At 43.2% G+C, this 27094-nt stretch overlaps 1 non-coding gene across 1 annotated transcript; it reads right to left on the reverse strand.

The window, feature by feature from the left end:
- Window positions 1–23815: 23815 nt before the first annotated feature.
- On the reverse strand, window positions 23816–23882 carry TRNAT-CGU (transfer RNA threonine (anticodon CGU)). Its single transcript has one exon. It is a non-coding gene; the product is annotated as a tRNA-Thr (tRNA).
- Between the last annotated feature and the right edge of the window lie 3212 nt (window positions 23883–27094).

Below are 27094 nucleotides of genomic sequence, written 5' to 3' on the forward strand. Positions count from 1 at the left end.
AATGTATCAATAATTGTAAAATAACCCTCTGGAAAATGACTCTGAAATAACTTGTCCATTATTTGCAAGGCAGTGGTTGTATTTACTGGAAGGAGGAGGGTGGAGAAGCAATAATAGTTTATGCTCATTTTCCATAAAAACTTCTGCTTGATCATTATAATATAAGAAACAGATTTCAAGAAGGAAGTATTGACATAAATGTTTACCATGATGTACTTATACATCATTATAATTTATATTCCATGCTATCAATCTTCTGCATTACATAGTCTTTAAATCCATGCTTTCCAAAAGAATTGAATCATGTCCCTGTATTGGCCAATCTATTTTTCATAAATGTGTTTCCTGTTTTTTTTAAGCACAATGTTGCATCAACAGGAACATGAGTTAGATTTATTACAAAAGTAATAAGCCTAATACATTTTCAAACTGCACTCAGCTCTTTATCAGGAAAAATCTGAATTTAGTTTTTAACCTGATCAAATATCACATAACTCTCAGTGAAGATCTATATTACATACTGATTTAGCAGTTATTCCTATCCACAAAGGATTCTGGGAACTACAGTTTGGTGTTTTCAATGTACTCTTCTACTTTTCTTCCACTCTCTCTTTTTCTACCAGCAAATACCTTTGTTGGATCGCTGGTAATCATTTAACTACACTCTCATGGGTAAGATCAAAAGAAGGGTTGCGAAATGTTCACTTGACTGCAAGATGTCAGAGGGCAGTCCCTTGTCTCTGTGCCATGGGCTTCTGGGCAGCAGGTCACACAACAGAGCAAGGGAATTTGAATTTGAGTTTTGGAATATTATTGCAGAGCTTAATGCTGAGAATATTTCATCTTAACGCTGAGAAAATACCTGCAATGAGGTTAGTAAAAAAAGATAGTCCCCTGTGCAAGCACCAGTCGTTTTCAACTCTGGGGTGACTGCATCACGTTTTAACGGCAGACTTTTTACGGGGTGGTGTGCCATTGCCTTCCCTAGTCATCTATACTTTTCCCCCAGCAAGCTGGGTACTCATTTTACTGACCTCGGAAGAATGGAAGGCTGAGTCAACCTTGAGCCGGCTACCTGAACCCAGCTTCCGCCAGGATTGAACTCAGGTCGTGGGCAGAGCTGAAGTACTGCAGCTTTACCACTCTGCGCCACGGGGCTCCTAATGAGGTTGTTAGCTGTACCTAATAGAAATGACTGCCAACTAGGGTGAATTTACTGGCTCTGCTTTCAAGCCTTAATGACCTCCAGTCCTAAGTCTGCTAAAGACTATGGTGTTTTCCTTTTAAGATGTGGAGTGTTATGCCCAAGTAGCCCAAGTGCTACATCTTTTCCCATCAGTCTGTGTTTTCTGAGTCTTGGGGTCCAGAAGGAACCTTGATGATTGCTTCCAACATAACTTAGAATTCCTGAAAACAACTGAATGTGGATACAGGACTTTTCCACATGCTTGACTTATTCCAGATTTTCTTGGCAGTTGATCCACAAGCACTACAATTTGTTTGGTATGGTTCTTCCACATGTTATCCTCCCTCTGCATTTTTACAGTTGTGGAGTCAGTATGTTTTCTTCCACTCATGACATAAATAATCATGATTTGCAAGGGAGGATGCTGGCATTATCAGTGGCATCATCAGTGATATCATTATTTTTTGCAAATGCTTATATCAATATGTTGGCTGCATATTTTTAAAAAGTACTAAATATTGATAAATCATTCACAAATCACATAAGTCAGTCATTAATAAAATCCTACTCTTTAGTGTTTGTCTACGTAGACCCTTGTGATGCTAATGGCTGCCAGTTTGGTGTAGCGGTGTAGAGTGTGCAGACTCTAATCTGGAAGGACTGGATTTGATTCCCCATTCCTCCACATGCAGCTGCTTGTGTGACCTTGGATCAGTCATAAGTTCTCTCAGAGCTCTTCTTGAAACAGTTCTCGAAAGAGCTCTCTCAGCCTCACCTACCTCACAGGGTATCTGTTGTGGAGAGGGGGAGGGAAGGTGATTGTAAGCCTCTCTAAGACTCTGAGTGAAGGGTGGGGTATAAATCCAATCTCCTCCTGCTGCTTCTCCTTCTCTCCTCCTCCTCCTTCTGCTGCTGATTGGTTTGAGTATACAGCATCTTTGCTCCTGTACAGTTTTGCAAAATCCTGATGCTATCCTGTTCGGTGTTAACAGCTGTTCAACATGAATCAAAAGGACTGGGTGGTCTTAAGCTTGCATCTGATTTATGCCTTCAAACACAGTAAGTTTGACCTTCGAAGACTTTCACAGCAAAATCTGCATGATTCTTATCTGACGCTGTACAAGTTACTTAGCTAAGCCTAAAAACAAAAGCTTCTTTTCTTTCTAGTTCATAACTTGACATCATGAGGATAAAGAATGAGTGGTTCAGGATCTTAGGAAAATGTTCAGGAAATGGTAAACCAGCACTGGTGTTCTTGTGAGGAGAGGGGTTGTTTGGTCTGATCAATCAGAAGAGTGGAGTTTTTGTCAGCAATTGAAACAGTCTAAATTGCATCATAATCCAAAATAAGTAAGTCTTTCTTTAGGGAATGCTTATATGGGACACCTCTTGGACACACACCTTAACGTGGTAAGGAGGGGGTTGTGTTTCAATGAAGCCGAAAGCAATACTGTAATGAGTCGAAATTCCTAGCAGAGTCACTCAGGGTGCAATGGTCAAAGCTGAGACACCAGACTAAGATGTATCCACTTCCTTCAGGGATCATCAGTCACACTGGCAGAAGACAATGGATGGCTCCAATGATAATGAGGACAGAAGAATCCTCAAAAGGTAGCTACTGGACAGCAACAGTAATGGAAGGTGTACTGGTAAAGGATCTTTCATAGGCAACAGCAGTGGACACTACAGCTAACCCTGGTTAGTACTGCTCAGCGGAAGGTAAACCACTACTGAACAACTCTTATCTTGAAAACTGCACAATGAGACAATCCAAAAGGGGAAAAAAAGATTGTGCTGGAAAATGGAACTTCCAGGTTGGATAGTGCTCACTCAGCTATTGTGGAAAAGCTGAGGACAACTATGTGTCATGGGTGCTGGGGGCCCTGCAGAAGAAGCCGAGCCTGCAGAAGAAACTGTGCCCCTGCCACCTGCACCAGTGCCCCTGCCTCCTGCTGGAGAAGATCCAAGCCCCCCTGCCTCGCCCTCTCGGGTGGCTCGTGTGCGTGACCGCCTTCGTCAGGACCTCAGGGATCGGAGGAGGGCGGCACGCTCGTGAGCAAGACGCTCCCTGAGCCCTGAGTTTTGAAAGGATTCTGGCCCTTCTAGGCGTGAGGGTGCTTGAGTCTCAGCAGGATCCTGGCTGCCCTCTGAGTCAGCAATTAGCCCAAATCGGCAACAGACAGCAGAGGGCTATATAGCTGTGGGCTTTGAGAGAAGGCTTTGTGGAAGCAACTAGTCACTTACCTGACGTTCTAGCATCCACTTCGGCTTCTGACTTCGGCTTCTGGACCCCCTGACTCTGGCATTGACTTCTGGACCCCTGACTTCGGCTTCTGAACCTCTGACCCACTTTACCTGGACTGTGATTCGGTTTTGGTGCTTTGGACCCTCCTTGCTACCCAGCTACAGACCTTGGACTGCCCCTGGACTTCGCCTGGCCAGGCCCCAGCCCGTGACACTATGACTAGCACTGTTCTTAAAGACCCAGTGGGACTAAAGCCAAAAGGGCATTGGACAATGAACAAAGCAGACAGGAATAAGATAGATTCCTTTGAATTGTGGTGTTGGAGGAGAGTTTCATGGATACCATGGATTGCCAAAAAGACAAAAGTGGATTCTAGACTGAATTAAGCCACAAGTCTCCCTGGAAGCTACTCCGCCCTGAAGTTCTCCCTAGGACTACTCTGCCCTGAGCTTGTTTGCGGGGTAGAGTAGAATAAAAATCAACTAACTAACTAAATAAATGGCTAAACTGAAGCTATCGTACTCTGATCAAATTATGAGATGATGAGAACCAGTGGGAAACACAATAATGCTCAGGAAAATTGAAGCCAGCAGGAAAAAAAGGAAGACCCAAGATGAGCTGGATTGACTCAATACAAGAGGCCAAGGCCCTCAGTTTTCAGGACCTGATCGAGGCTGCTGCTGATAGGACATTTTGGAGAATGTTAATTCATAGGAGCATGATTAGTCAGAAGAGCTTTGACAGCGCTTAACACATACACGATACAGGACAAGGTCTTCCTTCAGCACATGCTAATATTGTAGGCTCTTTTTTGGCATACTACTTAATCATTGCAAAGTGTTGATTAATGATCTGATGGACATATACAAGGGGAGTGAAGTTTGTTCCTGAGATTATCATATGCCAATTAGTATGATGAAATAATGCTCTGTTTACTTTATTGAATCCCTTTTCTTTTATGTCTGCAAAGCCCAGAAGCTGAGGAAAAGGAAAAGAAGAGAAAAACTGGTCCTGACCCCAAGATATGAGGAGGGCAAGTAGAACCAAAATAATGTCATATTGGTAACAATTTTGGATGTGCAAGTTGAATATATACAAAGAAATCATGCTGGATTTTTTTAAAAAAATCTGTGGATTGCTTTATATGTGCCTTGTAATAAAAATGGCGGGTATCATCTATACAGTATATGCAATGATCACACTTGGGGGAACTCCCAAGTTTGAAAAAAAAATCTGAAAAAATATATTAGAGGAGGGTTAACTCCCCTGTAAACAATGAAGTTGCCTGTACAAGCACGGATAACTTACTTGAGCAGCCTCTTATATCTTTGCCACAGTTGAAGAAGAAGAAGATTTTGGATTTATATCCCACCCTCCACTCCGAAGAATCTCAGAGCGGCTCACAATTTCCTTTACTTTCCTCCCCCACAACAGACACCCTGTGAGGTGGGTGGGGCTGGAGAGGGCTCTCACAGCAGCTGCCCTTTCAAGGACAACCTCTGCCAGAGCTATGGCTGACCCAAGGCCATTCCAGCAGGTGCAAGTGGAGGAGTGGGGAATCAAATCCAGTTCTCTCAGATAAGAGTCCGCACACTTAACCACTACACCAAACTGGCTCTCCATTGGTGGCAATGTGGTCTCTCCCAAGGACTGCCACCCTGTCTCTTGGGGATTCTGCCCCCAGTGCTATACCGCCAAGGGTCATGCTAGCAGTCAGGGGCCCTGCCTCTGACACAATGGCCCCTTGTTGCTGATGTGACAACTCTCAGGGCAAGGGAAGCCCCAGAGGCCCCAGAGCAGGTCAAGATAAGGAGAGAATAAGGAAGGGAGAAAGAAAGATGGAGGGAATATTGACAGAGAATGGATGGGAGGGAGAAAGAGAGATAGGAAACATTGACAGAAAAAGGAGAGGGAGGAGAATTTGAGAATGGAAGATTGACAGAGAAGGGTAGGGATGAGTTACAGAGAAGGGGTGGGGAGAGGAAGAGAGGGGGAAGATTGTTAGAAAAGGGGGGACAGGAAGGAAACTTTCTTAAATGCTACAGCAGCCAAATATTTGTTTTTCAGGGAAACATTTCATATTGGTATAAGAAGAGGTAGTGTAATTGATGTTGATGGTGAAGTTGCTGCTTGATGTTACTGCAACAAAGGCCATGGGCTGTAATAAGATCTGCCTATCATACCTGCACTCACTAGACACTAGATCAATCATTCACAGCGATTTGCAGAAGAAGGCTCTTGGAGAAAGAAATCCTCCCTCCTCTGATGTATGGAGAGCTTGACTCAAGGAAAGCAAATACCATGAACTGATAATTCAAAAACTGAATACATTGTTATATGCTATAGCGGGTGACAGGTTGTATTTCTGGATGGTCCATCTCTGAAGTCAATGTTTATACTGGAAGCTTCTCTAGCTCTCAAAGATGAACACAGCCTACTAGTAACTGGGGAGTGTGTAATCCTTGAGTTTTGCATCTGTGCATTCTGAATAATTGTAGGTCTAAAATGTTTGAAAGTGGATGTGTTTTCATTTCATATCCCTGGCTGCACAATTAGTTAAACATATTAACCGACTAAACTGAATGCCCTCAGAGTACATATGTTACTTTGGCTAATACCTTTTAATTAATAAGATGTTATTCTCATGAGAACCTTTAGAGGGTTTGGGATTTAAATCCACAGGGATGCTTGAACATCTGCCAGTTTGTCTCACATCTGGATTGTCAGTCATGAGTAAGGAGACAATTTTGAGGTTGGACTTTTTGTCAGCAGTTCAACTTGTTCACATGTTCCAGATACTCAAAATGTACAGAGTAGTGAAACTGACAGAACTTCATACATGCATTCTCACACAGCTGAATGGAAATCCTACCTGCCTCCCAAACCTGTAATGCTCTGCTCCATGGCCAGTCACGCACTGCTCCACACCAATTGTTTAAACAGTAAGCAACAAACCAGAATGAGCATACTGTTTTGAACAGCCACAATCCTTGGATCCTTATTGCCTGATCACAATCTGATCTGATTCAAACAGTGCACCAAACCGCTTTGCTGCTATGCAGCTGTTGCAGTGCTGGAGTTTAATTTCCTCCTGACATGCAGCTCCTGTTTTTCCACACAACAGGTAAACCAGTTCTACAGCTGGATCATGGATGGTTGGATCAGGTAATTAAACTACACAATGGAGACTACTATTCCCATAAGCCTGTGCAAAAATGTGCACATGTGATCCCAACAAATTGGCAGCCATTAATGTCAATAACACTGAGCTGCTGGACAAGAAAAAGTCAGTAACCTCCCTAGATGTGACCTGCTTTGCAGGCTCTCTGCTGAAACTTGCCCAGGCCTAATTTTTGGTAAACAAATAGTTTGTTTTCTGTCTTAATGCCTAAATCTGTCCTAGCCCTCCAGGACTGCTGATCAGGGGACACAAGGAGTCAACAGGGTCCCATCTAGCCCTATAAAATTGCTGACTCTGGCACCGTCATTAGTATGCTTTGTTGTCTGTGCATTGCCTGGCTTGCTATCCAGGGATCAACCTAACATTGGACTCCATATGTTTTTATTTTCTTTTTATTTCATTTACATGACACCCTTCTCCCCAACAGGGACCTAAAGCAGCTCCCATCCTCTTTTCTGGTTTATTCTGACAACAACCCTCTGAATGGCCCAAGGTCACTCAGCAAGCTTCCACGGCATGAGTGGGGATTCAAACCTTGATCTCCCAGATCAGACTTAGTCTGACACTTTACACCATGCTGGCTCTGGGAACCATTTTTGGTGAAGTAAAAAAAGAGAGAGAGAGGTTTTGTGGTCTACCCAGTGTTTGTACTATAGTTTTGCTCAGTAATTTCAACGTTAAGGGTGAGTGCACTTAGCACTTATTAAAGCAAAGCTTGCAGATTGTCTCCCGAGTTTTGACCCCCTCATTGAAAGTGATAATATTTTCAGTGCTGCAAAGTAGAAGCAAAAATTATAATAAAGAAAAAATGTGAACAAAAATAAAATTGCATAGGAAGATCACACTGTTCACTGAGAATACTCAATACACATAAAGCCTAACAGACATCAAGAGTCAATAGTCAGAGGATCAAGTGAGTCTGCAGTAGAAATTATTCTTATTTGTCTTTTATATTTTTTATTGGTTTTAACTACAAAAGAAAAAAGCATAAGCATAGATACAGAAAAAGAGGGGGGAAGGGCATATACAGAATGGGAAAGGTGGCCGGGGGGGGGGGGGGAAGAAGAAAAATACAAATAAATCAATTTTAAATTTACCCCCAAATAAAATATCCAATTTGTTCTATCTGCAAGTATAAAATTCTGCATATATTTTACCATCTTTATCTTCCATTATAAAACATTTTCACTAAGCTATTATTTGCAATACAAGTCTAAACAGTTCTTCTTCAACACATATAAACATGAACAAGTCAGAGCAGTCTCAGCACGAAAGTAACTACTTTGGCTTAACCTTGTTAAAAAACACAGACTAATTGGTTAGTTTAGCACTATCCTCATTAACATAGACACAAAAAATTCATATCTTTATCCTTAAAAAACTAAAAAATACATGGTATTTTGTCTATCTCAATATAAGCAGTTTCTCCTGGGAGACATATTAAAAAACAAATCTAGCAGTTTACATAACCTCTGTGTTGTCTGCCTTTTTAACAATTAGTCCACCTCTTGTATTCCTATTGAGCTAGGAAAAACAACTTTTTATGGCCCAAAAATAAAAATCCCATGCCCCACCCAAAGGTTAGGAGCATGCCCTCAAAGCCTGTTCTTATTGAGAGTTACATTTCAGGAAACGCTTCTTACTAAAAAGAAATCTATCTCCTGAGTTATAGATTAACTTGTAGAATTACCCATATCTATAACAAACATAGAAACTAATATCATCTATTAAAAACAAGTTCAGCAAAATGTCAGGAAATTACGTTATCTGCCTTCTTAAAAGTTAATTTAAGATAACTATTTTTACATAAAACACTTTTCAAAGACTTTTTAGTCCTTTAACTTTTAAATCCATATTGTTTTAAACAAGACAACATTGTAGCTCCAAAACAAACAAAAACAAAAAAAGGAAAATAAGTCTCACTTAGCCTTCTAATTTCACATATCAGAGTTTCTTACAAAGTCCATATCCAGCTATCCACTGAGAAAAATCTAGTTCATGACGCTTTCTTTCTGAAAGATTTCCACATCATGATTTTCTGGTTAAAATGCATCTTCTTACTTCTTAATGCAGTCATCCTTCTCGAAAGAGGTGAGAAAAATTCCACAGCCTTTGTTCCTCTCAACCTAGCTTGAGTTGGTCTCCATTTCCGGTCTTCTTTTTTAACTACACCACAAGATTCCATTTTAATTTTCTTTTGTTGATTTCCCAACAGCTCAGTTTCCCATTTCAATTCCACAGACATCACCAGGCTCTCTTTACCACTCTGCTAATGTAGATTTGAGATTTCGCTAGCTTTCAGCAAAAAAGCTCTCATTTGCTTCTTAACCAAGTCTGCCAATAAACCAAGATCTTGCCTCAGAGATTTCAAACTGCTTAAAATATCATTTTTATAAGAAACTTTGCTTAGCAAAGCCATTTTTCTCTGTCAGCAAACTCAGTCCATTAATCCTGATTGAAAAGTAGCTCAGAGTCCCAGATAGCCCATCCTTCCCGGTCTCCTCCAACTGAAGTTTTAGATATTAACATATGTATTCCAAATCAGACAACAAGGAAAAATCCCTCAAACAGGTATCGCATTTTGTTCAGACCGTATTGCAGCCAAATAATAGTCTCTTTAACAAATATCCAATTATGATCTGGGTCGATTTAAATGTCCGTATTCTGATTAGTTCAAATTGTTTCCAGTACTTAGAGATGTTCTTTGACTTTCCACAGCCTCATTCACAGGGAAATTAGAGATATCGATCTCTTTCCCTTCCTTAGAACTACCAACTACTAGTTAAGTGTGCGGACTCTTATCTGGGAGAACCAGGTTTGATTCCCCACTCCTCCACTTGCACCTGCTGGAATGGCCTTGGGTCAGCCATAGCTCTGGCAGAGGTTGTCCTTGGAAGGGCAGCTGCTGCGAGAGCCCTCTCCAGCTCCACCCACCTGTTGTGTCTGTTGTGGGGGAGGAAGGTAAAGGAGATTGTGAGCTGCTCTGAGATTCTTTGGAGTGGAGGGCAGGATATAAATCCAATATCTTCTTCATCTTCTTCTTCTTCAAGTCATTAAAATGTAAAAAGGACCCATTAGCTCTTGGTAATTGAAAGCCGACTTACTTGCATTGCAGAATTGTCATGCTTGAGATAGAGGGGTGATAGATCAAAAGCTTGTTGAAGAAAAGAAAGGCAAGCAATCGGGCATTCACCTCTTGCTGCTGTAATAGCGATCGCGATGGGGAGAGCTTCAGGGCACACAGAAGGAACAGGAGCAACTGCCGTTGTGCCCCCGTCCCACTGTGAAAGCCCCATGCCTAAGAGACCCCCCCCCGGGGTCTCTTTCGGGGTGTCACATCTGTGGCACCCCTCCCCCTGCCCAATCAGGGGGGTTGCAAGCAGGAGAGCTGACGAATCCACCTGATAGCAAGTGACGTAGCCTGGAAGTCCAGGAATTATTCTTATTGCACTCTTGTCAAACAAATTGGTTCCTCTAGAATTTCTGGGATTTTAAGAAATAGCTACAGGTTATCTAGGAGTAATGATCTTCACTTTAGAAAAACATTTTCTCTTATAGCAATAAATTTCTCTTATGCTATTGTATAAGCTACAGCTGTTTGAATGTAAACCATTCAGAAATGCACATGTGACTGTTTTATTAGATTACATGTTGAATTGCACATGCTCATTGAAAGAAATTAAGCGACAATGGTCTGGTTTTTTAAATAAGAATTGTGTATTTTGGGGAAAAGGCAGACAATTCTGCTTTTTAGGGCAAAGGCTGTTAGGATAAATAAAAAGAGAAACCTACAATTCAAATGTATAAGATGCAACTCACCTCTAGTTGCACAGGTAGGATTCACCTCACCTGCCCCCCCTCTCACAGGGCGCAACCATGGAGCCCCAATTAAGATTCCAGTCCATTCCCCACAGGAAGAGCATTTGCCTTCAAATGCACAGCTCTTTCTTCCTGATCAATAGCAGATTGTGTAAGAAATTCCAATGGCAGCACCCACCTGACTTCATGGAAAACTGCCCTGCCTAAATAATGCCCTAACCTGGCATTACCAACACCAGCTACATAAATGGCAAAAGAAGGACTGGGGTACCAGAAACCAAGAATTCCATGTCTTTCCCCAGATTTTCTAAGTCTTCTTGTACATTCTGTATGTTTTCTTGGGAGGGACGATTGCTGTTTGAGGACTGAGTTCAGTTGGTCATCTTTGTGTCTCAACTGTAGACAGAAAAAGATCTAAATTAACACTTCTGGAATAATTAGGACAGAGGCATTTATAAATCTATGGCTTTGCTGCACAAGGTAAGGGTTTGACCTTGACCAATGACCACAGGAGTAAAATGTCTGGTGAAATTTAAGAAGAAGAAGAAGATATTGGATTTATATCCCGCCCTCCACTCCGAAGAGTCTCAGAGCGGTTCACAATCTCCTTTACCTTCCTCCCCCACAACAGACACCCTGTGAGGTGGGTAGGGCTGGAGAGGGCTCTCACAGCAGCTGTCCTTTCAAGGACAACCTCTGCCAGAGCTATGGCTGACCCAAGGCCATGCTAGCAGGTTCAAGTGGAGGAGTGGGGAATCAAACCCGGTTCTCCCAGATAAGAGTCCGCACACTTAACCACTACACCAAACTGGCTCTCCACACCAAATTTACTCTTGCTTTGTTTTCCACTTTGCACATTTTGCACATATTTTTGAAAAGAATCAAGTTAATGCTTCAAGGTTACCTTTTTTGTAAACCAGAAGGCTGTTGGGTTGCTATAATCTTCATCCAGTTATAGCCCATGTAACTGTGGCTCCTTCTATAATGTGAGTGCAGCTCCAATTGGATTAAGAAATGAAATTCCTTTTTCAAGTAGACATCACTGTTAATTTCCTTCCAGCATTCACAGTCACACTATCAAGCCATTTGTTCTATATTCTGTTTGCATTCTTGACCGTAACTCTTGAGGGCGGAATTGTGGTTTTCTAGGCCTGACACTCTTTTTCTCTATCTTTTCTTCATACACAGCCTGAGCTTTTCTGTCAGAAACAGCTGGGCAATTATTATGGCAACACTTTGCTCATTAGAGTAAAATTATTAACATGTAATATTCCATTCCTAGGACAACTTCTGTTGTATGACTTTGGGAAATATTAATGCCAGATATCAAAAGATTCTAGAAATAGTTCTTCCACCACCTTCTGTACCCTTTTCTCTTCCAGAGAAGAGTGCTGCTGTTTGATTCACCTGTGTGAAGCCTCATCATGGCTGTTGTGTGAAGGAAATAGAATCCATGCCTAATCAGTGTTACACCCTTCTAAGCCCCAGTAGAACATGAATTGCAGTGCCCAGGCCCTGTGAATGCTTGCTGTCATGTTTATACTCCCACTCATTTCGAGCAACAAAAGCCGCACAAAGAGAGCTTTTTAAAAAAACAAAAAAAACAAAACCCAAACCTGAACAACAGAATGAGTGTCTCAGTGCATTCCTTTGCTGTCTCATGGAGCTGTGGCACCAGAGCAGGGCTTCAGCAGTCTTTCTCACCAATTAGGTCTTCAGCATTTCAAGGTGGAGCCAGGTCCTCCTCAGTCAATTTGCAGAGGAGTGGGATGGGGCAGTCTGTTTGGAGGAGCTTAGTCCTTGGACTGTGTGGCCAGGGAGGATTCAGAACTGAGGATGAAGAAGTTGACCATCCCTGCCTTATGTTATACCTCCCCTCCTTTAAGCATCTTGCTATGTTCAAAGTGATAGTTAGGGATGCCAACCTCCAGGTGGGACTTGGGGATCTCCTGGAATTACAGCTTGTCTTCAGACTGCAGAGACCAGTTCCCCTGGGAAAAAATGGCTGTTTTGGAAGGTAGGCTATATGGCATTGTACCCCACTGAGGTCCCTGTCCTTCCCAGGCTCCCTCCCCAAATCTTCAAGAGTTTCTCAACTTGGATCTGGCAACTCTATTCCCCATTCCCTGTTGGCAGCCATGGGGGAACTGGCAACCCTAAAAGAAGATATTTAAAACAAGAAATTTATCAGTTAACAAGCTCCTGTTTTTCAAATGGATGACGTCCCACCACAAATTAAATGTCTGCCCTTTGAAAAATGTGTATGTAAGATGAATCCGTGTTCTAGGTGGAATAACAGATATTAGGTGGTTCATTTATTTTTATCTTATTTTTATGTAGATATTTATATCCCATTTTTTTCTTAAGAAAGCATCTTCCAGCATTGGTTTTTATTTTGCTCATAGTTTTTAAAGTTTCCATTTTAAATTGTTGATACTATTTTTGTTTTTATAATGTTGTAGTTGTCTATATATTTTAATCTGTCTGTGCAACTGAAATATTTTTTTTTAAAAAAGGAAAAAACGCTATTGGTTTTTCACCTCCACCATTTTATCCTCTGAGCAGCCACACTGTGAGGTAAATTAAGCTGAGAGAAAGTGACTAGCCCAAGGTCACCCAGTGGGCTTCCACATCAGAATGAATCCCACATCCTAATTTAGTTATGGCGAGAGAAAGTATTTAAGGGAGATTTGCTTCTCTCACATAAGTAGTTGCCATGTGCCGCCAAACCAACCCATGCAGTATTTGGGGATTAGCTGGTTTCTTTGGAGCCAAGCAAGACTACTATAGCAACACCCCAACCCTAAAATGATGCTTTAAAGTGTAAGGGGGATGAAACTTGGTGATCAGAAAAAGGGGAGAAAAACACAAACCTATACAAGGAAAGCAACCAAAAAGATTGAGACAAAGAAAAAAACCCCTACAATATAGCTACACATGCAGTGCTAATACACAAAATATCATATATAATTTAATTATACATTCAAAAGTTGCTAAACTATCATTTAAAATACAATCCAATGGTTCTGCATATGAGCACCTAATCCTAATATAAAGACAAACATCCAATCATATAGATACAGGTTAAAAGGTACAAATTATATTCATATACAAGAACCAATACTGAACATATTTTGGGTTCCAATTTCCAGATTTAAATATCCACAACTAGTTAAATCCATGTATTATGGCTTGTGTCCTTGTTTGGATCAATACTATATTGTACAGTTCGAGGAACCCTAGCCCTTAAAAAGACATCCCCCTCTGTGCTTCTCTAAACATATTATGTTGGATCCCACCAGCTTTTCTGCTAGTGTAAGAGGCAAGAGTAACCTTTTAACTTCTAAGAAGGCCATGCTGGGAATTGTGGGACCCATGTAGGTAAAAAGCCACACACAAAGAAGAATAGAATCAAGCAAAATCAAGCCCTTGTCCTTCTTGCAATAGCAGAAAAGCTGGCAGGACAAATGAGCCTTTTCTGACAGACTTATTCCCGAGGGCACATTTTCTGTTTTCCATTGTCATGTAGCCTTGTGAGTGAATAGAACTGTGAGTGAATAGAACACCTCAACTGGGTTTCTGACAGAAAAAGTCCATTTGTTGTTGTTTTGTACAAGTTTCTGTTTAATGGTGGCTGTAGCTTTTTGAAGGCAAATAGTTGAGAAGAAATTTGACCTCCTAAGCCCCGTGAATTGTGAAGCAGGAGAACAGACAGGTCATGACAATATAAGAAAATGATCTCTTGAACAATTGAAATTGCAGGTTTATATTCTCTCTTTTTAATGGTTTTCCTGGAGACTTCACAGCTCATTGTAAGAAGCAATCTTAGTTCTTTAAGTCTTTAAACTTGTAGATTTAGGGAAAATAATTTCTTTTTAAATGAAATTCCTGCTGGGTGGAATGGGCCTCCTAGGACTGTGTTTTGAAACTGCTTGTGACTGTAAAGCAAGCTGCAGTTAATTTATTTCAGTTTGGACCATAGTCAATCAGGAGGAGATAATAATGACCAAAGCCTGAGATCTTGCATAGATGAAAAGAGGATATTAATTTAATGCATGTCAGCTCTAATTTAACACTTTTGATCAGAGCATCAAATGTTCCTTTAGTGACATTTCATTTTCTCAGCCTGTTTGAGGAGAGTAATAGATATGGTCCCTGCTGCTGCTGCTGCTGGCTTAAGCTCACACCTTTATTCTAACTCGCCCTTGTTAGTATGTTGTCTTTAAGAATGACCTCTGATGTTAACTCCCATGAAATGAAACCTTCACCAACATGATTAAGGATCTCTCAGCCACATACTTGCTGGTACAAGTTTTCCTGACTAACCATATGTGTGTGTGTGCATGCGCACACGTGTGTGCATGTGTTTCTGGAGGGGGTTACACTGCTCTTAAACCAGTTCTGGATCACTGTGCAGCTGCTTTTAAAGCAAATGAATAGAGACAGGAAATCCAAATGCAGATGTCTAATGTTTCATCTAATCTGGCCATAACCCTCAGGAACAGAGACTCTTTGGGGTGGAATCTCCAACTTTGTTTCAGGATATGGAGAAGCAATTCCAGCTACAGAGGACTTGAGACAAAGCATGTACCCATTTACACAGAGTTTATTTCCTTCTATTTTGGGTGGCTGTTTTCAATATCTATAGTGTAATTTTCAAAGTGCTCTACCTATCCAGGCAAGTGGAGAGTATGGTACAGAAGAAACAGAGTGTGGGTAGCAGGTTCTTTGGGTCCTACCCAATACTGGTGATGAGGTTCTAAGAAAAGATTCTTTTATGGTTTAACATTTTTGGAACAGCAATGATTTTGGTGCATGTTTTTGAACTGAATTTTGTGGCTGGCTCAGAAAATCTAACTAATCAGAAAAATAACTAACACATTTAGTTATTCCTACATAATTCAATAGCAGCACCAGATATGCAGTGGGACAGGACAAAATGGTAATCACCTCCTAACTACTTCTTTGACATAGGGTGGCCAGACCGTCCCGGTCTCCCGGGACTTTCCCGGTTCTGGCCACCAATTCCCGGCTCCCGGGCTGCCTATACCGGGACCATTACAAAGTCCCGGTATAGCCAGCGGAGAGCCGGCGGGCCGCGCGCGCGGGCCGGGAAGGCGGGGAGTGAGGCAGCCAGCGTCCCTGCGCGTGCGCACAGCGGTGTGCGCACGCGCAGGGACGCTGGCTGCCTCACTCCCCGCCTTCCCCGCTCGCGCGTGGGGTCCGGAGAGGCCGGCGCTGGTCCCTGGAGGCCTCCAGAGGCCAGCGCCGGCAGCGTGGAGAGGCCTCCGCTGGTCCCTGGAGGCCTCCAGAGGCCAGTGCTGGCAGCGTGGAGAGGCCTCCGCTGGTCCCTGGAGGCCTCCAGAGGCCAGCGGAGGCTTCGTGGAGAGGCCTGCGCTGGTCCCTGGAGGCCTCCAGAGACCAGCGGAGGCAGCGTGGAGAGGCCAGCGCTGGTCCCTGGAGGCCTCCAGAGACCAGCGCCGGCCTCTCCGGCCTCCGCAGCCGCCGCCAGCCCCGCCAGCAGCCCGGAGGAGAGGCCGCCACCGCCCTGGATCCAGGTAAGCCAAAAGCGGGGGGGGGGGGGGCGGCTGGCCTTCCTTCTTTCCTTCCCTCCCTCCCTCCCTCCTTCCTTTCTTCCTTCCTTCCTTCCCTCCCTCCTCCCTTCCTTCCCTCCTCCCTCCCTTCCCTCCCTCCTCCCTTCCTTCCTTCCCTCCTCCCTTCCTTCCTTCCCTCCCTTCCCTCCCTCCCTCCTCCCTTCCTTCCTTCCCTCCCTCCCTCCTCCCTTCCTGACTGAATGGGCCACTGGCCTGATCCAACAGGGCTTCTCTTATGTTCTTATGTGACACAGTGTGTTGGACTGGATGGGCCACTGGCCTGATCCAACAGGGCTTCTCTTATGTTCTTATGTGACAATACTGACTTTGGTGGACCCAAGCACTGATTCAGTGTAAGGGAGCTTTGTGTTTGTGACTGGAGTGGACAATACTGACTTTGGTGGACCCAAGCACTGATTCAGTGTAAGGGAGCTTTGTGTTTGTGACTGGAGTAGACAATACTGACTTTGGTGGACCCAAGCACTGATTCAGTGTAAGGGAGCTTTGTGTTTGTGTCTTCTGGTGCAATTTTGTTCTCAGATCCTGTATTTACTTCATCAGTATATGGGATAAGGCACTTTCTCAACTGTGCTGCATAATGCAGCCTATTTATTTTGTCCTGTTTGCTCTGTTGGCTCTATCTGCGCCACCTTCATCACTTTCGGGGTGTGGATCCCCCAGTGGGGTGGTCTCGCGACTCCCTCCGCCGGCTGTTTCTGATAGCCCTTCGCCCCCTCTTTCATTTGATATGTGTCCCGTGCGGATGCCAACCTCCCGCCGGGAGATGCCGCAAAATGAGCCCCCTTGAGGCTTATGGCGGCAGGGCTCGGGGGAAGCGAGCTAGACTGCTGTTCTTTTGAGGGGTCATAGAGTGTTTCGAGCCCGTCCCTGTGGCATCGGTCCCATCGTTGTGGGGCCCAGGGGGCCGGTGCAGCGGCACGCTGAAGCAGCCTGTCGGTCACTTCCGGGTTCCTGTCCTGCATCTCGACCTGTGACAGGCTGCTTTGGCGTGCTGCTGCGCCGGCCCCCTGGGTCCCACAACGATGGGACCGATGCCACAGGGACGGGCTCGAAACACTCTATAACCCCTCAAAAGAACAGCAGTCTAGCTCGCTTCCCCTGAGCCCTGCCGCCATAAGCCTCAAGGGGGCTCATTTTGCGGCATCTCCTGGCGGGAGGGTGGCACCCGCACGGGACACATATCAAATGAAAGAGGGGGCGCAGGGCTATAGAATCAGCCGGCGGAGGGAGTCGCGAGACCACCCCACTGGGGGATCCACACACCGAAAGTGATGAAGGTGGCGCAGATAGAGCCAACAGAGCAAACAGGACAAAATAAATAGGCTGCATTATGCAGCACAGTTGAGAAAGTGCCTTATCCCATATACTGATGAAGTATATACAGGATTTGAGAACAAAATTGTTTCCGGCGGTGATATTTGGGGGATTTTTGGGGACGTCACAGGAAGTGCTGTGAAGTCACTTCCTGTTTCCGGCAGTGGCATTTGGGGGAAATGATGTCATTTGGGGGAAGTGATGTCACAGGAAGTGATGTCACTTCCCGTTTCCGGCAGATGACGCGGGGAAATGATGTCACAGGAAGTGGTGTCACTTCCTGTTTCCGGCGGTGGCATGCCGTCACCGGAAGTGACGTCACTTCCTGTTTCCGGCGGTGGCATGCCGTCACCGGAAGCGCCGTCACTGCAAGTGACGTCACTTCCTGTTTCCGGTGGTGGCATGCCGTCACCGGAAGTGACGTCACTTCCTGTTTCCGGCACCCCTACCTTCCACCCCCCCCCCAAGGTGTCCCTGGCTGGCCTTCAGACATTATGGTCACCCTACTTTGACATGACAACTAGAGCATCAGGGGAAAGGGCTATGCTGGAACCCCCGTTCCTGATTGTGGAAATCTAGCATTTCAGGAAGTGGTGATGTAATTCTGACACCCACATTCTGAAGGTACTAGTGTACTTTGGCTCTGAATCTTCCTGGAAAATAATATTACCTTTTCTGTCTCAAAAGCAACATGAGTTAGTTAACATATACAGTGTGGATGGCTCCCTTAGATGCTATTCTCCCATTATTCTACACTGAATTGTTAATTGTTGTAGCTGGACACAATGCACCAAGTCCTTTTCACCCCAACTTGCACAGAGCCATGCTGCGCCATTTTAGTCCCATTTATTTCAATGAAGATTGCACAAGAACCAAAACTAGGGCACGGTGCTTTTTGAAAAGTACAAGGGATGAAACCAAACCCCAGCCATGGAGGAAATGGCATGCAACGTTCCTTTTCTTTTGAATGGTGCACATGGTGGGGGAAACTTTTATACAAACCAGGAGCTGCCTGCCCATTATAGCTGATTTCAAATATTTTCTTGAAGTATTCTCTCTGTCTCTGCATATTGTGGCTTTGACATCGCTTTTCTTGATGAACTGAGCAATTGGTGTCTTCAAAACTGCCCATGTGCAATTACATAGATGCTTTTCACCGTCCTGCTTCTCATCTCGCTGTTATTGATCCAATGCTCTTATGTTCACTCCTCTCCAGTCACCCAAAGCAAAGCTTCCAACAAATTGGCCAGAATGACCAGCATTGAATAGGTCACCAAGGAGGTGTGTTGCTTTTCCACTCTGCTGACTTTGTAGTAAAGGAGAAAGTGAGAGTTCAAAATTCACTTAGAGACAATCTCCAAGAAAACAGAGAGATAACCAGCCCTACAAGGCTGCTCAGCCTTGAAATCACCAGAATTGATTTTAAGTAGTTTGCTGTCAAAAACTACTTTATGTTCCCAAGACATGATCTTTGGCAGTTGGCTCTCTGAAGCATGTTTCTTTAAATAACTTTGCTGGATAGAACTGCTGAGCTTCTTGACATGACTGACATATTGATTGTAAGTGGCATAAGGAACAAGCTGGAGATATTATTACTTTCTTCTTTTAGGAAACAACTAGAATTGCCAGACACAGATCATGTGAGAGATACCCTCTGTCAGGTATATGCTTACCTTTTTTGCCTGTTGTGCATATGGTAATCACAAAGAATACAGAACACATGCTCTTATGTCTGGAGGGTCTCATGTGATCATGTAGAGATACTATAAAGCAGGGGTGTCAAACATGTGGCCCGAGTGCCAGATTAGGCATCTAGAGAGGTCCTATCAGGCCCCCAAGCAACTGGCTGTTGTCTGCTTCCTTCTCCCTCTGTCATGCTTTCTTCTGCATCACAACTTGCATTGCCAGGCTTGCTCAATTGCACAGGAACTACAGAGCAAAGCCTCTATTTTCTCCATTGGCTGAGGCTCCTCCTTTGGGGAGGAAGGGGGAGGAGAGATAGCTTGCTTTGCCAGGCTCTCTCAATCACACAGCAGAACTACTGAGCCAAGTCTCTCTTCCTTCTATTGACTGGGGCTTCTCTCCCTCCTGTTCCCTGGGCAAGGAAGGAAAGAGCCAGAGCTTCCTTTGGCCAGTTCTTTGGCTTCCATGGGAGAAATTCAAAGAAAGCACCTTTAAGACCAACAAATGCTAATGTTTTAAGCATGTTTTATTTTTTAAAATCTTTAATTACATTTGTATCCTTTATATTGTTTATATCTCTGCTACCTGGCATTACATTTTATGACGCACATGACCTGGCCCAACAAGGTCTCCTTTATGTCAGATCTGGCCCTCCTAACAAATTAGTTTGACATGCCTGCTATAAAGTGTATACAATCAGACATAAATGCAGCCTCAAATAAACTAATGGAAGATAGATGAATCAAATGGAATCTCAATGCTCAGAGGCAGTATTCTCCTGGATAGTAGTAGATAGGAGCAACAAAGGTATTGACCTTTCTGACCCTGCATGTGGGCCTTCTGTAGCATCTGCTTAGCTACTTTGAGAATTCAGATTAAACACCTGTTGATCTAATTCATCAGGATTCATTTGGTGTTTTTCATATAGAGAAATACATCTCATGTGTGGCTGTGAACTTTACATCGTGTAACAAAATGCATATGCATGGCACATGTTAGAGCCTCTGCAGTGAGAACTGTGCATCTCCTTTGTAAGGAGGTATATGTGTTGGCCTCCAACATTTCTTTACAGGACAGAGGCCCAAATTCCCTCCTTGGGTGTCATAACAACATGCAGAAAAATGTGGTAGCATGAGAGGATCATGCATTATGTTTTATTGCATTTTTAATGTCCAAAGGCACAATCTCCATAGAAGCCCTGGGATTTTAATCACAAAGTATACATATGTATTGAAATTGTACCATCCTAATACTTCAAATAATACTGCCACCCACACAATGCTTCACAATTTGGAACCCCAGGTTAGGGAAGAGAGTGACATGCCTTTGGACCAGTGGCTGACTCTGAAAGACAGACCTCCTGTTGAAAGTGCTAGAAAACCTGCTCATTTCACTTGGGAGACACTACAGCAAGAATCTTCTGAGCAAGGATCATCGAAAAGCAACTAGACTGACTGGCTTTTCTCCTTGGTTCCCAAGGTACTGTTTTTTATTTATTGCTTCTGCCTTATTTTCTTCCTCTGTAACTTGCACCCATTCCTGGGATCATTCTTCTTTAAACCAACATCTCAGTACTTCCATTTTTGGATTGAATGTTTGTCTTTAAATTTAGAGTTTTGCATCCTGAAAACTGCCTGTCTCCTTTTGTTGCTTCATAGGATGAATCCAGAAGTATATAGATTGACCAGGAAGTCCATTGTGGACCTGCTTATTTCTGGACAGAGGTATAAACTTCAAAACTGTGAGCAAATATTGCATAATACTGATTTGGCAGGGATTTTTTTGTAGAAAAGGTCCAGCAGGAACTCATTTTCATATTAGGCCACACACCCTGACATCACCATTGTTTTGCACAGCCCAGCAGGAACTCTTTTGCATAACAGGCCACATCCTGAGGCCAAGCCAGCCAGAACTGTGTTCCTGTTTGTTCCTGCTAAAAAAAAGTCCTGCTGATTGGCTGACCCTCCTTATAGCCATAAAGTCATTCCCTACCTTCACATGAAATAATGCTTCACGTTAAAAAACAAAATAAAACAATCCTTAAAGTGGCTTTTGGGAAAAATGGTAAATCAACATTTAAATTGGCAAATGTGCACACTGCTTGAGGGGAAAAGGGTTAAAAAGCCAAGACTTTCTGAAGCGGGGAAGGGACGGTAAAAAATCCACCTGAAGTTGGAGCCAGATACATTTGTGAGTAGACAAATGATGGCTGGAGAAGCTACCCTGGCCCTGCACATGAGAACTATCACCTACGCTGGAGAAATATGTGTCTGTTTTCTTCCATAAAGAAGCAGGGCTGGAGATCATAGGCTCCCGCTGCTGCATCCCTCCTTTCAGGAATTATCCACTGCTCATTTTATCAAAGTATTTTCACTTGAATGAATGTGAATTAATAATACTGTTTCTTATAAAGAACATTATGTAAGCTTTCCAAACATTGCAACAGACTCAAAATATTTCCATGCCAGTCATCCAGCAGCTGGTCAGCTAGCAAGTTATTAAGAGTCAAAGAAAATAGGATGTTTTCTCTACCTTTAAATACATATTTGAGCATGTTCCTGTGGGTCCTTATCAGCGCCCAAGTAAATCTCTGCTTTTCACCTAAGGATTGCCTTTATCACTGTAAATACAGCTGCTTCAGAAAGCAAGATGAAGCAGTATGAAATGCAGTGCTGGAGGCAGCGTCCTTCGATTCCCCTCCCCCCCCCTTTCTTCCTTCTGCCCTTAAAACGCATACACTTAATTGCAGAAAAAGGATTGGAATCACACTAAATTCTAGTGAATAGAAGGACTTCATCTATTGAATGGGGGACAACAGCCTATTAGTGTATCCCATCCTTTCTCCAAAGCACTCAGGATGGTGCATCTTGGCTCCTCCAGTTCTGGTACTCAGATGAGTTTTGCATATTGTCATTGCATAGGTCAAAACAACTGGAGAGAAAAAAAAACCCAACTAAACAAATAAAATGCATGACCTAACGAAATGCAATGAGAAAACAGCAGCCCAAATCTGCTTGTGAGTTAAAATACATGTAGTACTAGCAAACTTTTAAAAGTCTTACCCTTTCTAGCTCTTGTAAAAAGTAATAATTTGATACTTGCATCCAAAGTACCTTTCAATAATACCAACATTCCTCACTTTTGGTCAAATGCCATTGGGCTGTATATGAGCTTCTTTCTTAGCAGCATCCAAACATTCTTTATACAGTGTCACTAATGAGCATGGTACTTTATTGAGTACCATAGAGAAAATCTTGCAATCTATGAAAATCTTGCAATTTAAAATGGAGGGAGATGGAGGCTGGGCAAGAATATGTGTCCATTTTGTGTTCATGTAGTTTTAGTAAGGAAAAAAAAAGGAAGTAGTTGAGTCAAAAAGCTGCAAAACAACTTACAGGAGAAAAAAAAAAAAGCTAAGTGCTTGTGCTCTGCCCAGAAGCTACCCAAGTGCTTCTGTTGGCATTGTGGGCCATCCATGTCACCATTCTAGCAGGGTAAGGACCCTCTCCCCAACCTTTTCATATCTCATGGTATGGGCTGTTAGGGCCTATAAGAGATACAGGCTGGCACAGACATACGGGGATGGGAGTTTCCTGGTATATAAGACTTCTAGGGAGTAAATATGAATACAAGATGCACTGCTGGATCAGACCAAACGTGAATTTAGTCCAGTATCCAGTTTCTAAAAGTGGCTACCAGATGCTTGTTTGATCATACCTCATGGGTGGGTATTTATTTAGAAGTAGCAGCCTTAGCACCCCAGACTAGTCTTATCTCATCAGAGTTCAAAAATTAAGGAGGGTCATGGAGACCATGAAGGTAGACTGGAGCTGCTATGCAATGGCAATGGTAAACCACCTCTGCTCATCTTTTGCTTTGATAACCTCATGAGGTGGAACTTTGGATTTCATTGGCGCTCAGAAGCTAAGCAAGGTGGGAACTTGGATGTGAGACCACCAAGGAAGGCTGGGGCTATTATGTTTTCATACCCTCAAAAGTCAGAACTTCAGCTCTCATCAGAGCTTCAGAATGAAGAAGTCCCCAGAGACTATGCCCTTGTATTAGAGTTGTAACTGAAACTTTACCTCGTTTTGTATTTGTTATTTGTATTCATCTGTAACAGCTAAATAGATATTGCCTTTATTGAGCAGGTTCCCACGCTGTTCATGTGATTTTCATCTGTTACATTTTTCAGCTGGCAATGATAGGCACATTACCTTGTCCATGGTAAAGTATATCTTTTGTGCCTTTAGCACTGGTCAGGCATATATGAAAAATATCTCTGGGGCTGTTGTTTTATTAGTTTCACCAAGGTGTGGCATGTAGGCGCTATGGTCTTTTTAAACAGGAAGTGTTGTGTATGAGGACCAACGTGAATTTATATGGCTGTTCCTGCCGGGTTCATTGGAGCCATAAGGACTGAGCTTGGGGACTTGGGAAAAATGGGCAGCGGGATCCAAATCTCTGCTGCCCTGCTCCAATCATGGGCCCCCTGCTGGTTTGAATCATCCAATAACGTGCTTGTTTGGGAACCCTGAGTTGTATATAGTTGGCCCCGTTAGCCAGTCTTAGAGTGCAGCCCTATACTATGCTGTACCTAATAAAGAGCTATGATCACTACCACCTCACTTATATGAACATATGAAGCTGCCTTCTACTGAATCAGACCCTCTTTGGTCCATCAAAGTTAGTATCGTCTTCTCAGACTGGCAGCGGCTCTCCAGGGTCTCAAGCTGAGGTTTTTCACACCTATTTGCCTGGACCCTTTTTTTTGGAGATGCCAGGGATTGAACCTGGGACCTTCTGCTTACGAAGCAGATGCTCTACCACTGAGCCACCGTCCCTCCTTTTCTTCATTGTATTAAACCCATTATATTATAGGAAGCTAAGCAGGTCACTACTTGGACAGGAGACCACCAAGGAAGATTTGGGAAAGCAAACCAACGCTTTCCAAAGGCAAGATGCCTCCACTGCAAAAGCCTATCTATACCCACCTCACTCCTGAAGGTGGGGGCAAAGGGAATAAGGCTTAAGAAGATTTTAACTGGCAGTATGAATATATTGCTTCTTATTTCAGAAAGCTGATTTGACCACTGACTATAGTTGCAGAAAGCAAGGTTGTAGAGGTCTTGCAGTGAGAAGGCTAATGAGGCATGGCAACTCAGTGCTTGATACGGCTCCTGAAAACATGCCACTTCTTGGGTCACCATTTTACCAAATGCATTTACCAAACTTCATTGCATAATTTTTCCCCAGTTGCAAGTTTTCAGCCAGAGCACAACCATGTGATGGGACAGAAGTTTGTGCATTAATGCTTGCTACTCTTGGGCCAGAGAGAAACCTAGAAACATTTCAAACTAGCAATTTCAGGAATATATTTGCAATTATCTGCCGATTTCTAGGGTCCAAATTTGACAGCAGAAACTACTATAGAGAATTAATGCATTAGTCAGAGAAAATATTTATTTACAAGAATGTAAAAATTATGTTACAACATCAAGAACAAAACCTAAATCATGAATGCTTATACAAGAACACAAAGGCAAGATTTTCTGTGCCTGGATGCAAATGAAGTATTGGCTTTAAGGGATGTAGCAGTGCAGACAGACGACAATTTTTTTTTATATAGTTCAGGGACAATTTTTCCTTCCTTGAAGTAATGTTTAGACTAAAAAGCTGTTATAGTTCTTAATGCAAGGATATACTAATGTAAACATCTTGTATTCATCTGACTGTTAACTGAAGAGACTATACCGTTATTCTCTGGATCCATCCTGTCCCTTTGTGAAGCACTGTAGATGCAACAACAGTGGGCTGAATCAATCCCTACATTTTTACACAGACACAAGTCTTCCTCTGATAATAGCTGCATGGGGTTAGGAGGAAGTTGTTTCCACAGAGATTGGTTCCACTATGCTTCAAACGCTATAACAACATAATTGTCTGGGGTACAAAAGAGGGACACACACTTACTTGCTATACTCAAAGTCCCAGATTCAATCCCTGGCTTCTCTGGTCAGAAAAGCTCTCAGGCAGGGCTGGGAAAGGTGAGAACCAGAGATTTTGGTGAGCCACTGGTATGTCAGGCTAGACAATACTGAACTAGATGAATGGATGATTGAAATTGGCATGTAGCAACTTTATGGATTGTTCAAAGAAGCAGATTCTTTTTTTTTTCTGAATTGTGATATTCAGATTAGTTTTTTCCATTAAATTTTTCAGATAATTAGAATTTTAAAAATCTTTTGTACATTTCTAAACATGTCCACATATTCCATATGAATAACTTGTGCAATCAGGAGTGGACTGGGAAGTTAAATGGTCAAGGAACAAGCCAGCCAGTGTGGCCCCTGTGGTGCTACAAGCCAATGCCACAGGGGCCATGGCTTAGACCTGGCCAGCAGAAACCAACAGGGGATGCCTGCTTGCCCATTACATCCTCTTTGCTCTCTGCTGGCAGTAGCTGAGCCTCCCATAGTTGGTGCCACTGGCCAGGTCTGAACTAGTGGGTCTTGACTCTTTTTGCTCCTGGCTGCCAACAGCTGTCAAGGCTGCCTGTGGCCCACTGGGAACTTTTCCTGCAAGTTGAATGGCCAGTCCACCCTGTGGTGCAATCAGCTTCCCAGGCAATTTGTGAACAGCAAAGGTGCTTTGTGCTGTGGGTCCCATAGCTGATCGGTGCGTGTCTGTCGGTGTGTGTTATTCATACAGAATTCATTCCTACAGCATAGCAGTGACATGAGACAATATTGTTTTGCATCGGAAAATTGTGAGTGATAAGTGTGAACTGTTGTGAGTGAATGATGAATAGAATACTTTTAAGAAGTATCATTGTCAAGAGTGGCTTGATTTTCAGTTGTACATGAATTCTCTTTCATATGTCATCCATTTTAAAATGAACTGGGTCAGAGCCAACAATCCCTGTCCAGCATGGCCGGCCCTTCCACTAGGCAAACTAGGCATTTGCCTAGGTCACCAGGCTGGGGGAACGCAAAATTGGGTGCTCCCCACCTGGTACCCTAGGTAAATGCCCTGGTTGGAAGGGAGGTGAAGCGAAGCCAGCCAGCTGCTGTGGACCCTCTGGCTTTGCTCCTTCACCTCCCTTCCCTGGTGCCCTGCCCTCCCCGCTCTACTTTGCCATGCAGGGCACTTCTGTGAAGGAGGGCGGTGGGGTACTGTGGTACTGTGCGCCCTAAGGTCAGCCCTGCTGCCCAGTAAGTGAACAGTCTTTGGTTACAGGAAAGACTGTTTCCTCCAGTGTAGAGTTTTGTTCCAATGGGAGATTCCTCTCTTATCAGAATGGAGCCATTGAATCCAACCCATTATATCTATAGAATTCTGGTCCATCTTCTCTGGTATGAGTCATAATTTAACCAGGCTAGTATTAAGGAAATGAAAACCAAAGCAATCTGTACATATTTATTCTCAGAACTGTAAAGTTACAGGCACTTTCCCTGGATAGAAGAAACAGCCACATCAATAGAATGCAGGTGTATATTTGACTATTTGCTGGAAGAAACATTCAGGTGATTTGTATTTGTGGGGAGGGGGAAGAGTTTATTCAGAATGAGTTACTGTGTAGTATCAGAAACAATTCCAGTTTCATACTTGGAACACTCAGGATTAATCAATGCATTATGCTGGAATTAGGTAATGTATTAAAGGAAGTTGGCTTTGGAAGGCAACAGCACTAGGGCAGTAAGGGCTAACCCCTCTGAATAGAAATGGCCACTCTCCATTAGCCCTTGTTTTTGTTTCTCACTCCATTGGTAATAAAATCACTTCAGGATACGTGAGTGTCTGTGATTACCAAGGGAAAAGCAAAACAGGAAGAGGGGGATTAAATCTCCTACATCAGCCCTGATCCTAACAGAGCAACTTGTGGTTGCTTTTTAAGGTCGAAGCACACATTGGGAGATGCAGTCTCAGACCTCAGGAATTAGACACTGTTATGGAATTACTGTGGACAAAACATGGTGCACAGTAAAGCCCTATTTTTTGTTTGGGGTATGGCATGGCTGCTGTCAGAAACCTGATCTGTCAGTCAATTC

This window comes from Heteronotia binoei, chromosome 7 (genome assembly GCF_032191835.1).
Source record: "Heteronotia binoei isolate CCM8104 ecotype False Entrance Well chromosome 7, APGP_CSIRO_Hbin_v1, whole genome shotgun sequence".
Lineage (NCBI taxonomy): Eukaryota > Metazoa > Chordata > Lepidosauria > Squamata > Gekkonidae > Heteronotia > Heteronotia binoei.